The 12178-nt window shown below is 42.1% G+C and overlaps 1 protein-coding gene across 1 annotated transcript in view; it reads left to right on the top strand.

Annotated features, from left to right (window-relative positions):
* Positions 1-853: 853 nt before the first annotated feature.
* FBRSL1 (fibrosin like 1) overlaps positions 854-12178 on the top strand; it is a 525832-nt gene continuing 514507 nt past the window's right edge. Inside the window, exon 1 of the mRNA XM_065417935.1 lies at positions 854-926. The gene's annotated coding sequence lies outside the window, so the exon portion shown is untranslated. The remainder of the gene's footprint in view (positions 927-12178) is intronic.

Below are 12178 nucleotides of genomic sequence, written 5' to 3'. Positions count from 1 at the left end.
TTTTTCTTTAACCCCACTAAATTATGTTCTTCACAAATGTATTGTAATGTATCCTCTTCTCTGCTCTTGATATTTCTATGTTGACTTTGTTTTATTACACACCATACCAGTGTCTTCAATGTTTTACCTTCAAAGTATGCATTCTGGCTCTGATTCAGGAGGGCACTTACACACTTGCTTAACTTGAACCACACATTTAAATCCCTTTGACTTTAGCATCCCTATTCAGGAAAGCACATATGCATTTGGCAAACTTCTTTCCCCAACAAGGGTGCTTTTCTGAATCAGGGCCTCTATGCCTTATTCAATTCAGAGGTTAATATGTCACTGGCTACGATACAGAACCGTTAGCGCCGAGCAAACCTTACGGAGCTTGCTTCTGAGATGTTTGGGTGCTTATGAATGAAGTGTGGCTTTTGAATTAGTCAGAAGGGAACCCGTTGTCATAACTAGTTCTCTGAAGTTGTTTCCCACATAGCCTGGAGAAAATTCATCCACTTGAATGTAATATTTGTTTGTATTGCATAGGAATAGATTGCTCAATTTCAGCTTCTCTCTTAAAAGAAAGTCCTATTTTATTTTTTTATTTGACATTTAGATTGCTTTAGAACCTAAGGGCAAGGTTGGACCCCATTGTGCTAGGTGCTGTGCAAACATATAGTAAATTCTAGTCCTTACCGCAAAGAGCTTAAAGGTTTTACTTTTTATTTTTTTCCTCTCCACAGAAGGACATGTCATTAAAGCCTCAGGAGCGAAAGGAAAAATGGGAGAGGCATCCAGGAAAGAAACCACGAGAATCCGAAAACTACGTGTCCGCTGAGCCCAGTGAAAATGGCCATAATAATGATGCAGGGAGCTCTGAGAGAGAGACTGAACGAGGCAAAGAGAGGGTGAAGAAGAAACACCCCTTGAAGATATCCAAGCAGGTAGGGGAATTCTTTTGCCTCTGAAGTGACTGTATCCTAGTATAGGCTGTTGTCTTCTTTCTCCTGGGTGGAAGCTGTTAATGCGTCTGTTTAAAAATCTCCTGGCTAATTGTACTAGGCGCTGTAATGTCTCCTGCGTGTATTCTAGTCAAGTGAGTAGACATGAGTGGTAGGAAATTCCATTGGTTAAAATGAAAAACAAAGTGCACTGTGAGAGAGGCAAACTACCCTGTAGTTCTGCATCTCCAGCAAAGTGTGGTAACTGGCACAGTAAGTGACACAAATGCAGTGTGCATGTTAGGCTGTGATCCAGTCATCTCCATTGGTGTGATCCAACTGTCATCTCCACTGGTGCCTAGGATTGGGGAATGCAGGGTTGTTAATGCATATCTGGGGCTTGGCAAACGTGACACCAACGTGCACATCATGAATCAAGTTCCTCTGCATCCTGCCAAACAGTGAATTAAGACTGAGGGGAGCATTATAGGAGTTAAGAAATGAAAATAGAGACAGAAGAAAGGGTTTGTCCCTTCCTTCCCATGCCACATACACCTTCCTTGTGCATTTGAAACCAGGCGATGCATTAATACGCTCTAGTAGTGGTGGTCTAGCTGTCATAGTCACCTTAAATGCCACAAGCATGAAGAACATGGCCTCAAAAGCTCTTGTCTGAACCAGTGTGTGTGTTTTTATAGCCAGGGAGGTGAAGAAGGAAAGGCACAAGGGGTTGGCAGGCCGTTTATCACTTACTGCAGCTCAACTGGGAGATTTGTTAGGGGCTTGAAATCCACATAGCACAGCAGAGTATATCTAAGAGCAAGCACTTGCTAAGTACCTGTTACCTAGCGCCAAATGGAAATTAGCAGGGTGACCAACATATTTGTCCTTACCAAGCTAAGAAGTATATGTGCAATTAAAAAGTATTTGCAACTGTACTGTAGTAGATAATGTTTTCACCCGTCAGCTCATAGAGAGAAAGGAGCTTATTCAAATAAGCAGGACAAGCCTTCCCTTCTATGGGTGGGGATTTTGCATGTGTCTCAGATGACAACAAAAGTTTAGATTCTGTGGTCATTGTAAGTATTTTTAATTGAATTATAGATTTTTATGGATCATTATGGTCATGGAATCTGATCTCCCACATTACGCACGCCACGGAACTTTATCCAGTGGTTTCTGCGTTGAGCCCAGTAACTTGTGGTTGAACTTGAGCATATCTTTTAGAAAGACACTGCACCAAATCTTGAGTTAGGCTAGGTCTACACTGGGGGGGGGGGGGAGGGATCGATTTAAGCTACGCAAATTCAGCTACGCGAATAGCGTAGCTGAATTCAACGTATCCGAGCCAACTTACCCCGCTGTGAGGACGGCAGCAAATCGACCGCCGCGGCTCCCCCGTCGACGGCGCTTACTCCTACCTGGGCTGGTGGAGCATGCGCGTCGATTCGGGGATCGATTGTCGCGTCCCGACGAGATATGCAAACTAGATACAATCAATTTAGGATTGAATAAGGACTGGGAATGGCTGAGCCATTACAAACATTGAATCTATCTCCCCTTGTAAGTATTCTCACACTTCTTATCAAACTGTCTGTACTGGGCTATCTTGATTATCACTTCAAAAGTTTTTTTTCTCTTACTTAATTAGCCTCTCAGAGTTGGTAAGACAACTCCCACCTGTTCATGCTCTCTGTATGTGTGTATATATATCTCCTCAATATATGTTCCATTCTGTATGCATCCGAAGAAGTGGGCTGTAGCCCACGAAAGCTTATGCTCTAATAAATTTGTTAGTCTCTAAGGTGCCACAAGTACTCCTGTTCTTATTGTCTGCATAGTCTCTCCTGCTTCTCTGTAGGTAGAAGTAACAAGCTTCTGTAGGGGGCAGGGAGGTTACATGGAGAGAATAAAACAAAACCTGTGATGAGTGACCCATTAAAGCACAATTAGCCTGTTGGAGCAAGTCATTTTCAGAGTTCAGTGTATTCTCAATATGGTGCACACCAGTATTTAAGGCTATAGAGATAAGTGCTTATTGCAGATATCATCTGTAGTCTTCCTGGTTGTTAATGACTCGATTAGATGAACTGTGCTTTACTCAGGTGTAACAGGTAAAACCATTTCTCTCTTAACACAAGCTTTTTGAAATTTATATTCAATTATGCTTTTTTTTATAACCCTGCTTTCTTTTTTGCGTGTTTTTTATAGCCATGAGATTCATGCCCAGGTCTAATATCCTCCAAGTTCAGGGCTGTTATGTTTCAAGTCCACTCTAGAAATAATGGGGTTGATCTAAATTTTCCCAGGTTTTTGGGATGGTTAGCATCTGAGGTTCCAGTCTGTGCTCGCCCCTAATTTGGTAAATTTACTATAACTAACACTAATTGTATTGACTAATGTTTTTATTTAAGACACTGCTGCTCTACTTGAAGCCTCACACTCTCTCTCATCCCTTCTCTCTACTAAGCTATTGAATTGTCATCCTTTCTGTGAAGCCTCCTTTAATAAATCAAATTGGGCATTATAATTATGGCACTCTGCTAATCCTTGTAGAGAGGTGCAAAGTGGTAAGCTGATTTGAGTGCCAGGTTGTCTGGTTTGTTTAGGAAATTAGATTAATACTTCACTCTTTTTTCAGCAAAGTAAATGTCCAAATTCCTATTTACCTCTGATTATTTTGTTCTTTTTTCACTTTGGGATATAGAGAAAGGGGAGCTGGTAGAGATAATCTATCTTTTCCAGACCATTGCTCCAACCATATGTGAAGTGGTTTAAAAGCTTTTACATCCTGCAGTAACCATATAGAGAGAATGCAGGGCATTGTGGGCATTTTTTATGACATAGTTATAGATAATTAGCCAAAGATTTACATGGCTGTGGATTTGTCCTATTCTGCTCTGTCGCCTTCTTTCCCCACCCCCCTCGAAGTTTTTTTGCTACTGCATTCATAGCAGGGATGATGCATCAACATGTTGGTTTAAGTATCAGGGGGTAGCCGTGTTAGTCTGTATCCACAAAAACAACAGGGAGTCTGATGGCACCTTAAAGACTAACAGATTCATTTGGGCATAAGCTTTCGTGGGTAAGAAGTGGTATTTTACCCGCGAAAGCTTATGCCCAAATAACTCTGTTAGTCTTTAAGGTGCCACCGGACTCCTTGTTGTTTATGTTGGTTTAAGACAGCTGTGTCAGAACTGTTGCTCTCTGACTGGTGATGAAGTCGTCTTTGGGAAGCATACTACAGCATCAGGGATATCTAAAGAAATGAGGGATTGTCCAAAAATACGACAAACTTTGAATGGGGCTAGAGCCCTCACACAGCAGCACCTTCTTCCCCAAAAGCTGGATACAGGCAGCTCCACCCACAAAAAGAAGACTTGTTTCTATTTTCTTTTCTTCCCAGCTTCTGCTCTCTCTCAAACCACATCCATCTGTATCCCTGCTTATGGGCGTGGGGAAGTCCTCTGCACTACAGCCAAAGATGCTGGAAATTAATAAGATCTGTCAAGCCATCTAGCCCATCCCTCTGCGAGTGCCGGTTCCTCCCCTACACTATATTTTAAAATAAGATTGGGTGAAGCATGAGAAACGTGGTCACCGTTGCGGCTTGCATTACTCATCTTGAGAGGCTGTTCCATAACCCAAGAGAAGAGATCGCCTCTAGGAAAGATTCCTGATATTTAATCTGAAAACTGTCCATCTTTATTTTTTGTTTTGTTAGTCTAGGTTATACCCCCTTGCAGTGCCCTAAAGGATTTTTATTCTGTTATCTCCTTAGCTGTCCCTTAGCCGAACTGTGTATATTTCTCTCTTTTCCTTCTAAATCCGTCTGTCTACCCCTCCGACACTTTTTGCTGCTTTCTTTTTCTGCTGAAATCCTTCCAGCTTTCTAGTCTCTGTCTGGAAATGAAGTGCCCAGAACTGAGTGCAGTTAATGTAGCTGCTGTTGTGCCAAGCATCGTGACCCAGTGGCACTCTGTATGCAGCCCAGAGTTGTGCTGGTCTTTTGTGCTACTGCATCACACTGCCAAAAACAAGTTAATAGAAAAGAGTTGGTGCTGCTAAAAGTTAGCTAGCCACAAGCGCTGTGGCCAGGCGAGTCAGAAGTAGCGTATTGTGTTGAATGTTTGTTTATATGCTGCTGTAGTGACAATGGGATACTATAAAGCAAGCAGCCATTCAGCATGGAGATTACCATTTTTCACCTCTTCCTTCTCTTTTACTCCCACCGTTTAAAGTGGGTGAGAAGGCGTCACAAGAGGCTGACTAGAGAAAAAGAGGTTTCATTCACATCTTGGTGTGGGTGTAGTGCTTGAGTGGGGTTGGGTTGGGACCATCTAGGAAGCTGAAATCCCCATTGTCCACAGAAATAACAGGAGTACTTGTGGCATCTTAGAGACTAACAAATTTATTAGAGCATAAGCTTTCGTGGGCTACAACCCACTTCTTCGGATATATGCATCCGAAGAAGTGGGTTGTAGCCCACGAAAGCTTATGCTCTAATAAATTTGTTAGTCTCTAAGGTGCCACAAGTACTCCTGTTCTTTTTGCGGATACAGACTAACACGGCTGCTACTCTGAAAATTGTCCACAGAGGAGATGCAGCATGGCATATGAGAGTGCAGACTTCCTGATGCTGAGCCACCAGTGTGACTTAACCCTGTCTTTGAGGAACCTGGGGGGAAAGGAGTTAGTCTCCATGTCCCAGTCGATGTGGAATGAGATCGCAGAACTAGCATGATAATTAATGCGGGTTGTCATGGGGCTCTTGCTGGGTTGGAATCTCCAGATGAGTTTCACATGAACACCTCTACCCCGATATAACACGAATTCGGATATAATGCGGTAAAGCAGCGCTCCGGGGGAGCGGGGCTGCGCACTCCGGCGGATCAAAGCAAGTTCGATATAACACAATTTCACCTATAACGCGAGGACAGCGTTATATCGAGGTAGAGGTGTATTTTTATTTTGTTTACTTGTTTAAATTACTTACAGGCTTTTTGTAGTACTCATCACCTTAATATCCCATGCACATTAATTAATAGGCCACTAAATAGCCATCAGATGGTAGCCACTTCCAGTCACAACTGACTTGGCGTAGATTTGAACAGAAGAGCTAGAGGTGAAAGACTCTCTGTATCACCACCAGGCCTCTGACATGATATGTGCAAACAGATAAAATGGTCAGATAAAAATTGTGTTGACAATATGCTTTGTGCTCAGACTTTATTCCCTACCCATTTTTGTACTGTTGATAAAAATTAAGAATATAATTAACAACCCGTACAGCACAGAACGTTTCAGGTTTTTTTTTCTTCATTTCACTGCATTTGAACAGTAAAATTAGACAGATCTGTTTCTTGGTGGCTTCAACTTTTTATTTAGCAGATTCTGTTGTTTGTTTTCGCAGACCATTTAAAAACAAAACAAATGAAAAACTGTTCTGGTAGCCTCTTTTAATCAAACATTTCTGTTTGTATTATTAGAGCTTCTAAAATCAGGTCCACGTTTTGGTCTTTTGTTGGTGGTTGTTGTAAGTATATAAATCTAAATGTTGGGCTTAAATCTAGTTGGCAGCGAATCTTTTAATATGCATATGTGATTACTTTAAGAGTTACACCATTAAGTGGATACTTATTAGTAAAAGAAAGATTTTACGCTTTGATTAAGATGCCTGGAAATATCCAGGGTTGTTGACTGAGTTTGCAACCTTGATTCCCTTAAGCTTGTGCCAAGATGAGGAAAAAGCACTTAGGGATTGATCCTGTAAGGTGCTGAGTACTCTGACCACAATGCAGCAAAAGACTGACCGTGTTTACGTTTAAGCATGTGAACAGTCCCATTGGCTTCAAAGCCCTTAATGAGGATGCAGAGCAGGGGACCCTGTCACAGGGAGATTTTCATTGGTGGTCCTTAGTTCAGGCTGAGAGCTGCTACACTACGAAGACACAGATGGTCTTCCCTTATTCTCTCATAGTAATCTGCGAATACGGAGAGTTCACAGCTGCCTGCGGAACCACTGGGGAGGCGCAGCACAAAGTACTGAAATGGGCAATACAGTAGTTAGTCATTAGGTTTGCTAATCCAAGGCCTAAAATCAGGCTCATTTCAATCAATAGCAATCTGTTTGCACTGTTAGGAACTAATTTAAAAATCTGCTTTAAGTCCTGGTTATGCACTTTGTATTCTGTTTTCTGCATCAAAGTGCAGGGAAACAATGGGCATAGCACAGCAGTGGCAGCAGTAAAAAAAAAAAAAAAAAAAAAAATCCATTGTAAATAAATACTGTATGTTTATTTTCCAACTCAAATCTGGCTACTATAAAGATGTGCTGTTACTTTAAAAGAATTTACCCAGTGGTTTTAAAGATTCTTGAAGTCTGTGTGGAGGATAACCCTACTGTACATTAGAGAGAGAGAGATGGTAAGGCTTTGCTTGTCTGATATATCTCTAAGTGCATTACAGACCTTAAGCAATTAAGGTTTCTAATATCACCATAACATAGACAGTGGACAACTTAATCTGTTGCTGAAATGCAGCCACCTCTTCTGTGGAACGCAGCAACTGTTTTAACAGATTTCTGTAACACTACACATCAGGACAAATAGTGTGTGTGGGGTGGGGGGTTGGAGTGGGGAGAAGCCATATCCACTGGAAACTACCAGGGGAATTTAAAGAGGCACAGTGCGGTTATGTGAGTTGGCATGTAGCCAGGACACTTAGGTTAGAATATATTCAAAATTTGGAATGTTTCCAATTAAAATTGGAAGCTCAAATCGGAAGGAATTTTGAGTTACCTGTTGTTCGAGAGGGTTTCTTCTGCGAAGTGGGGTCCTGTGTATCTCTCCAGATCCAATCCCATTTTAAACCACCACCTACCCATCCTCTGGGCCCTGCGTTGCATCTGGCATGATGTACACCGAGAGGAAGGATTATCTTGCAATTAAGAAATAGAACTGAGGATCTTGAGACTTGAGTTCCATTCCCAGGTTTGCTGTGGAGCCTGAGCTCCACTCTGCTCTCAAGATGTCACCAGTGACTTCAGTGGGTTCCGGATCAGGCAATTAGGCTGTGCCTGCAGTGTTGGATTCCCCTCCCTCCCCTGCTCAAAAACTCCCACCATTGCTCCCACCAGCAGCAGTATCAGTATTAGCACTAGTGTAGAGAGGATTCCAGATGGCCCCTGGCATTTTATTAACGTGTGAAGGAAACCCCGGGAGTTAAGATGCCGGCAGCCACCAACACCTTGTCTATTTTAGTGCTCCTAGTGTTACCTGTGGTGGAGCTCAACCAATGGTGGCAACTTTAAAAAAATTATTCCTAGCATAGGCAAGGCCTTAATCGCTGTTTCCTCATATGTAAAATAAAAATGGTTCACACACAGCAGTGGTGAGTGTAATAATCTAAAGGAAAAGTACCCAGGCATTGGTGAGCTGAACGCTTGGGAGAAAAGATATCAGATTCAGCATTCCTCTCCCAACATCCCTTCCTCAGAACATCTGTCTCCTGAGACTCCCAGCAAGGCCTCCGACAACACCAAGGAAGACCTGACTTGACATTCCTGAGATTTCCAAAGTAAAAAAACCAAATAGAAAATAGAACTGGTGGGAAAACAACTTGCGAAGCCTTGTGTGTGTGTGCAGGGCTGTCCAGAGGATTCATGTGGCCTGGGGCAAAGCAATTTTGGGGGCCCCTTCCATAAAAAAAAGTTGCAATACTATAGAATACTATATTCTCGTGGGGGCCCCTGTGGGGCCCGGAGCCTGGGGCAAATTGCCCCACTTGCCCCCCCCCCCCCCTCTGGGCGGCCCTGTGTGTGTGTGTATATGTGTATGTATCTATATATAAAAAAAGAGGACACAAATTCCTTTTCAGGTCACCTTTAACTCCTCTGTCTAGTCATTAGCTGATCAGCAGAGACCACAGATAGATCATGACAGGTTAAATACAGCCTCAGTCTTGGAGCAGAATATGTAGTTGTTTGCTAAGTAGATGTGAATGGATCTCATTACAATAGCTTATTTGAAATTAAGAGATATAAAGGAAATTTCATCGCTAACAACTTTTATGGCATCAGACTCTATAAAAAGGTGGTTGGTGGTCATTGCTTACATTGTTATAAAAGAAGAGCTAAATGGTTTGTAATTTAGAGAAGTGGATTTAATTACATGAAGTAATTTACAGAAAGCTATAACTGCTTATATCTGTCTGTCTTGTATTTAATTGGCTAGTGCAATGTAAAAGTCCTACTTTTTTTTCTTTTCAAAATCTTTCTTTTATTTGTATTTGCTTTGGGAGTAGGGGAAGGCAGAGGGTCAGAAGTAGCACTTCGAAATGAAAGGAAGGGAAAAGCGGCCATTACATCTGTGTTGTTCTCTTCCATCTCTTCCCATTCAATACTAGACATGCTTCCTTAATGCAAAAGGACCACCATGATTCCACCAGCTCCAGTGACACTGCAAGCTGCCAGCTGGTCCATGAACGATGCAGAGTCACCAGCCAAACCTCTTGCAGAGTGGATGTGCTGCAGACAGCAGGTGCTATTGCAACCTGAAAGCTGCAGGAGTAAACGTGCAGCGGCTGCATGGCTGGTTGCACCCTAGTTCTGGCTTGGCAGGGAGGAAGATTCTAGTGCAGATTTGCACCTTCATTCACTGGCCCTCAACCTCATTTAGATAGCTTTAAGTGAACTCTTTTATGTACCAGGGTTGAAATTCCTTAGGGATAGCTAATTGTAACTGCTCTGTTCTTATACCTTCTTGGGCTTTGCACATAATATCTTCAGGAAAAAACAAAGCCTCAGAACAATCATGAATAAAGTGTGGCTCTTTAATTCATGAGTAGCCTTAATTCAGGCTGATCTCAGGTTTTTTTGTCTGCAACACAAACATAATCAACACCAACCGGGCAATATAGTCTGTCTAGGTTTTTATACCGTGCTGTTCACTGGGATAACTGATCAATCTATCCTGCTCTAATCTGAACTCAGGAAACAAACAATAAAGATACAGCCCTAAATGGGTCACTGCTGAGAGAGCATTAAATATATATTTCTAAAGAACTGTGAGTTATTTCAAACAGGCAGAACAAACTGTACTTGTTTGTTCCTAACCAGTGATCCCAATTTCCACAAAACTCTGTGAGGAATGTGAAGGTTTAACATGTCTGAATCAGTGCATCATGAGCTACGGCAGAAGCAATGGTGGTTGCCAGTTCTTGGGTAAAGCCTTTTAATGATGTTTGTCCAATTCAGTTGGATTTTCTTGTGGAAGCATATCAAAGAAGATGCTGTTTTCCATCTTGCAGTGGCACTATCCTCACAAAGTGCAGCCTCAGGCTGTCTTGCAAACACCCCCTCCCTGTCTCTCTCTCTTTCTCTCTGCATTGATTCCTCGGGGAGCTGATTTTCATACTGCTAACTGATTGATGGTTTACATGAACTGTTGAGAATATGCACAGCTTGAGTAAGCACATCTTTGATTTGAAGACATCTCTTAGGTAAAATAAGCACTCCTTGTTCTGTGGTCCGTCAAGCCAGGTTACTTGTAGTTGTAGGGGTGATGCCTGAGGGCTATTTATTTGGCTCAGGCAGCATATGAAGCCCTTGGTATTTCCTCTGCAGTTTTATCTAATAGAGGAAGTTTAAAAAACTAAAATAAAATCATCAGGGAGTTTGAAAGCCTTTAAGCTATTCCAAACTTGCTGGTGGATGGACTCCTAAGGGATAGTCATGTGTACATATTTGTAACTGAGAGATGAAATATGCCCAAAGAAATGATCACTTGAATACGGCCTCTTTGCTTTTAAAGTTCTAAATTGATTTTCAGACTTTTTTTTTTAACAAGTTAGACTTTGGAATTAATTTGTTCATAAAAATAAATCCCACCAAGAAGAATATTTCAAGTGCTAAGTGCCAGGAATGGGTCATATAAACCCCACTGTTAATGGGAGTTGGCCTGCTTCGTTCTTCTGTCACCCTGTTGAAAAATGACCTCCCGAGAGTTGCCTTATGTGCACAGGTGTAACACCGACAGACCCCGGTCATCGGTGGGCACGATTGAACCTGGGACCTGTGGAGCTTAGTGTATGAGCTAAAAGCCAACTGGCTGTTAGCTAAGGCTGTAGAGCAGACTCATTTTATAAGTGGTCTTGGTGCCACTAGATGGGACAGAACACCACACCCAAGAGGTGTGTGGGTTACACAGGCTTTTAGTAGCATCATCTTTTTCCATTGTTTCTCTCTGATTAGAGGTGGTTCAGATAACACAGCAGAGTGTCAATGTTAGCTGCTTGATGCTGAGTCCAGAATTGTATTAGCACCCGACGTGGGAACTTCAGACATCAGGGCAGCTAAGGGTTAGCTAGCAAATCCTGCTATTTGAACCCTCCTCTCAGGCTCCACTTTCTCCATGGTGGCAGGTCAGTAGTTTGATTCCAGAGCAGGGGAATGAGTGACTGAGGAGCTCCATCCTTCATCTGCTGTACAGCCTGTGCAGGAGAATGCTGAAGGATAACATGAGTTCCATTTAGATTTCTCTAATCTTTCCTCTTCTGGCCCCTTCCTGACCCTTGGACAATGAGCAGCAAGTAGAAGATAAATTGCCTGTAAGAGCAAACCTCACCTACCAAACTCTGTGGCCTGATGTCAATCAAGGAACCCAAGGATGGAGTAATGCATTGCTAACCTTCTGAATGCTATAGACAGTCTGAAGCATTGGAATCCTGTAATGAATTCTTCTGATTCCTCTATACTGCAGGTAGTATTGCGGCTGTGTAAGAGGGGGTGTTGGAGCCCATAACATTATATTTCTATAGATTCTGGCAATTTGCATGTGGTTGTCAGTCACTAGTTGTAATTTGTCATGACATTTGTTAGCTGTGTTGTCAGTCACGTGTCTGGAGTTGAAATCTCTGTTGGGACAGAGATAGTTCAGCTAGTATCGGATAGGTGTACTACTGTGGAAGGAAAGACAGTGACTTATTGTTTTTAAAACACTATATGCTGATTTTTTCCCCTCATTTATACGGAGCAGTTTCTATTTATAAATGGTTTTTCATGGTGCTGACAGAATAATACCAAGGGAATCCCAGTCAGGTTATAGGCATCCCGTCTCTTAGTGACTGACTTTATTTAGTTAGTTACTTTAGGTTTGTAGCTGATGTTTTATTTTTCTTTCCAGTACATGAGGACAAAAGTAAAAACCATTTTGGCCTTTGCTCACCACACTGCACCTAAGAATAAACCTTAAACA

Source organism: Emys orbicularis, chromosome 16 (assembly GCF_028017835.1).
Source record: "Emys orbicularis isolate rEmyOrb1 chromosome 16, rEmyOrb1.hap1, whole genome shotgun sequence".
In the NCBI taxonomy this organism is placed as follows: Eukaryota; Metazoa; Chordata; order Testudines; family Emydidae; genus Emys; species Emys orbicularis.
Note: the sequence above shows the minus strand (reverse complement) of the source record. Positions and strands in the feature narration are given on the sequence as shown.